The following is a 5,158-nucleotide window of genomic DNA, read 5'->3' as shown; positions in this document are numbered from 1 at the left end:
TAGGGTTGTCAGTCCTTTGCATACACATAATAAAAGCCCGCAGGCCATGAGGTTGGCTTCAAAACATTCTCATTTAATATTTTCTCTTAGAAAGCATTTAAAACATTTTTAGTCCAAAACTCTGTTTTGGAACTAAAAAATTGTTATTGTAAATAATTGTATTTGTTTTACCTCAAAAAGTTTCAGAGCAAGCCTCTGATCTTCTCCAAAGCCAAAATGCTGGATCCCTGCAAAAATCAACAAAATATTATCAGTCCAAACCTCAGAAAAAGCAAGAGAAAGTCAAAAAGCAGTATTGTATTAAAAGACCAAGGGTGCAAAAGTGCCAAACATTATAAAGTGGGTTATTGAACCAATTTAAATCAAATCTGATTTGGTGAGATATTTTCTTCGCATATGAAAGGGGCAAACAAGTCCATTTGTTCAAAAATCCAAAGGTAGAAATCGTGTTTGAGTTTGTGAAGGCCGAAACTATGTTTGCATACCTGTGGACAACGTTTGGAGGTGTGCGCTACGCGTTGGGTCAGTGCGCTATGCATACAGGTGCGCGCTACGCACTGGGCCTCACTGGCCAGTGTAAAAATACACAGGCACTACGCACACAGGTGTGCGCTACGCGTTGGGTTTGGGCGCTACGCACTCAGTCACAACACCAATTTTTTTTTGTTAATGCGACCAGATCTTGCCAAATCGACTCCAAAACTTGCAAACATTGTGTTTTCAGAGCCATGTCAGACACAGATTCAGTTTATGAGCAGGAGAATGACAGTGATTCCACAATAGAGGGTAATGTGCCACAGAGGCCTCACAGAGGTGGCAAAGGTGGTAAGCATCTCAGAGAAGAGCCCACTTCTTTGGTTCAATTGCAGGCTTGCCCGCTTGCAATGGATTGTTTTCGCTATCAGTCATGCTATCACTAATGTGAGCTAATTTCACAAATCTATCATTATCGTGAACTAGCTCGCTTGTTTGTTCTACATTTACATGATGGCCATGTAAACCTCGCCGGAGTTGATTTCATTTTGTCACCAGAGACTATTGCAGAGGCCACTTGGGATACCAAATATTGGAGAAAAATGGAATAAGCGTCAGCAGTTAGAGAAATCCTACTATGAGCCATACATCAAACCTAGGTATATGAGGCACTTGAGCAAGTTTTTTCCTTTCCAATATCTGAGTGATCAGTTTTCACCTTTGATGAAACTCATCATTCGATATTTCAGTTGTGAGGGCAGATTCTCGCGTCTTTATGCGTACCATGTCTGTTTGTTGATGCATTTTACAAGGGTACGTTTGATGAACATTCCATACTTCATGTTTAGCAACATAGAGAGGATGGTTGTCTTAGTACAAAAGAAGACCCCAGCACAGCAGCATAGAAGTATTTATCATTACGCGCTGATCAAGATCGTAGTTGCTCATCAGTTGGCACAACAGGGCATTACTTGGGGGGATTTTATTTCTCGTGACTTTTTCACAGCACCACAGCCACCTCTAGAGATAGTTCATGATGAGGGAGAGCCTTCACATCAGTTTGACATTCCTGAGACCGTGCATGTCAATGTTCCAGCATATGTGACATATCAGCGAGGCCATAGGGCCTTATTTGCAGCTACACGACGAGTACTATCTCCACATGGTGTGGAAGGGGTCTCGCCTTCTTCTTCAGTAGAGGTACAGGTTCAGGACAGAGGCAAGAGGTCAATTTATGAGGAGGGCCTTTCAGGTGGTCATGATGTTGATGTTGCATTGAGTGATGTGGATAGGAGCTCTCCTAGCTCAAAGCTGAAAGAGATCATCCAAGAGCAGAAGGTCGAGATTGACAGCTTGAATGAGAAGTCACTGAAGGTAGAATGTCTGATCAAATACTTGGAGCAGCGCAATAAATAGCTAGAGGATGAGCATACACTTATAGAGCTGCGACAAATTCGTGAAGATCGAAGGCTAGCCCAAAAAAGACCTGGTGATTTAACACCTGTTGAACGGAAATTTTGGCTTGAGAAAGTCAATCGACATCTAGAGGAGTTTTAGGCAAAGGCCAATAGAGACAAAGACATGCTTCGTCACATGAAAAATCATTATTGGGCTCGCATGCATGTTGGCAAAGCAAAAATGAAGATTTTGCAAAAGAGGTTGAGCAAAGCACTGAAACGGCGAAAGAGGCTAGATCCACTTTGAGTTTTGGCCGAGGCTTCCTTGGCTGAACATGATACATGATGGAGTGTCTTCGCTCTGAATTTGAGCAAATTCGGAGAAATTTTTGTCATTTTCAAATTTTTGGTCCCAAAAACAGTTTTTTCAGCTGTACGAGTAGCGTGTCGGCTCACTTGCTTTTGATTGGGACACTTTCTGGAGGGAAACTTTGTATTTTTAGGTTTTTCATGGTAGGTTATGCATGCTCAGTTATTTCCGAAGCATTTCATCAAGTTTTGGATGATCAAAAGGCCTAAAAACACCATGAAAACCACCTTGCTGCCACCTTTTGCAACAGAAGGAAGTACTTCTAGGAGAATGCAATTTTGAGGGGGTAAATGAGCTCCAAATTCGGAAATTCCACTTGGGTTGGATAGTAGACATCCAGAGATTTCCAACCAGCTATTGTGAGCTTGATTTCAATGTCGGGAAGTGCCCCGAAAACACGCTGAAAGGTGTGCTACGCATAGAGATCAGGGCGCTGCGCATAGAGGTTTTTGGTCCAGTTTTCATCCTCTAGCTCAGGAATTCGGCCAGTTTTCACCAGTTTCACTCCTTGATGTGATATTTGACCTAGCATGATGTAATTTGATGTGTATGAGGTAACTTCGCACCTATTTACCTTATTCTAGATGATTCATTCACAAAATAGCAAAAAATTAATGTAATGAATCAGTTTCCTTCTTTTTAGAGGCAGGTTGTTTTGGTCACCTAAATTCTTGCTCCATGTTTAGAATTTGTTAAAAAATGCTCCCAAAAGGAGGAGCTCGACCTCTAGAGGTTAGGGAATGAGTTGGCTTGATCTATATATGTAAATTTTCAGTCAATAGCATAGGTTGGACTCTTGGGAAGATTTTGGCACACTATTGTACATATTTTTCATATTTTGGCTAAGGAAAGATCAGAGGTTTTGTAGCACCTGTTGGGATTCTTGTGGCTTTCAGTTCTTGATGGTGTTATCTCTCAGTTATTGTAAGTTTATTCATGTTTAAATGTATTCCATTCCCCTCTTATGCTTCTGAAACTAAATGAATGAGTAAATGAGGTTGAATTCATTGTTCACAGTGCTCTTCCTTTAAATTTGTTTAGTTTTATATGTTTTTGCCAGTTTGGAGAGGATCCATGTTCTCCTTTTCCCTCTTCAGCTCCTTGTTGTTCTGATCCATCCACACATGATCAAAGGCACCACGACTATTGCCTACCTCGCCCCAACTTGAATTCTGCAAAGATCTGACCTTAATCCCCAGACCCAAAATTGGTTTTCCCGTTTCTCCAACAAAAACCTCAAAAATCTAAATCAAACTTTCCTATCTCTTTACTAGCCTAAAATCAGTATTAATTTTGAGTCATCTCAGCCCATTTTGAAGACCTTTTGCCGAGATAGACTTAGAGAGAGCCCTCTCCTGTCCTCGTAGGGCTAGCTACAAGGCTGAGCTTGGTTTGATGTTGCCTTGAGTTTTGTCTTCCTCAGCCTGAGGCAGATTCGAGCACTAACACCTACATCAACTGCTGAGCTGGGAACATGACCACAAAGAATGGGCACATGTCCAGGCAGTTAATCCTATATCCTCCTGCCCAACCCTTGCTAGAAGATGATCTACCTCTCTGGTTGGAGGAGGAGGATGAGGATGAAGTTTAATCTACACCACATTGTAGATTAGAAATCACCATGGGGGGAAACCGCAAGATGAAGATGATATGATTGAAAATTTGATTCAGAATCCACCTCTCAGTGTATCACCATTAGAAGACATAGTAAGAGAAACGCAAAAAAACCCCTCAATTGATCTCTATGTGGCTGATCCCACTTCTCTCCATGCTAAAAATATAGAGTTCAGCCCAGAAAGAACACTGAAAATCAATCCATCCCTATCTACTTCCCAGGAGAAGGAGCTATGCAGCATACTGAGAAAACATCTAGATGCCTTCACTTGGAGTTATAAGGAGATGAAGGGAGTGCACCCTTCAGTATGTACTCATCATATATACATCAAGGAAGGTTGCAAGCCAGTCAGGTAGCCTCAAAGGAGGATGAACCTAGCACTTAAAGATATTGTTAAAGAAGAACTGCAGAAATTTCTTGATGCAAGATTCATCTATCCCATCTTTGACAGTGAATGGGTCTCTGCTTTGGTGCTAGTGCCAAAGAAAAATGGTAAGTGGAGAATCTGTGTCGACTAGCGGGAATTGAACAAAGCCACTAAAAAGGACCATTTTCCTTTACCTTTCATAGATCAAGTGTTAGATGGTCTGGTAGGGAAAATGTTTTTCTTCTTCCTAAATGGGTTTAGTGGGTACAATCAGATTCAAATCAGCCCAGAAGACCAATATAAGACCACTTTCACTTGTCCTTGCGGTACCTTTGCATACCAGGTCCTTCCTTTTCATTTCTGCAATGTTCCAGCCACTTTCCAAAGAGTGGTATTGAGTATATTTTCTGAACTGGTTCATGACAGTATAAATATACTTGGATGATTTTACTCGTTATGGATATTAATTTCAGGAAGCTTTATCTAACCTAGGAAAATTTCTAGATAAATGTAATTAGATAAACCTATCCCTCAGTCTGGAAAAATATGAATTTTTGATGACTGAAGGGATCGTGCTAGGACATGCAATATCTCAAGAAGGACTGCAGGTGGATCCCAACAAAATTGCCATCATCCAAAGGGTCCCACGTCCTCAAAAGGTGAGAGATGTTAGAAGTTTCCCAGGCTTAGCTAGATCTTACAAGAGATTCATTAAAGACTTCAGCAAGTTATCCTCTCCTTTGTTTGGCCTCCTAGGAAAAGATGTTGAGTTCATATGGTCGGAAAACTATCAAGAAGCCCTAGATACCTTGAAGAGAAAGCTAGTGACTGCCCCAATTCTCAGAGGCCCAAACTGGGCCCTACCCTTTCACATTGACATAGATGCCTCGAACAAAGCAATAAAAGTAGCCTTAGGAAAAATTGATGGAAAGTTA

This window comes from Pinus tabuliformis, chromosome X (genome assembly GCF_031772625.1).
Source record: "Pinus tabuliformis cultivar Carrire ecotype Pingquan chromosome X, CPIR1, whole genome shotgun sequence".
In the NCBI taxonomy this organism is placed as follows: domain Eukaryota; kingdom Viridiplantae; phylum Streptophyta; class Pinopsida; order Pinales; family Pinaceae; genus Pinus; species Pinus tabuliformis.
This window is presented reverse-complemented; position numbering follows the sequence as displayed.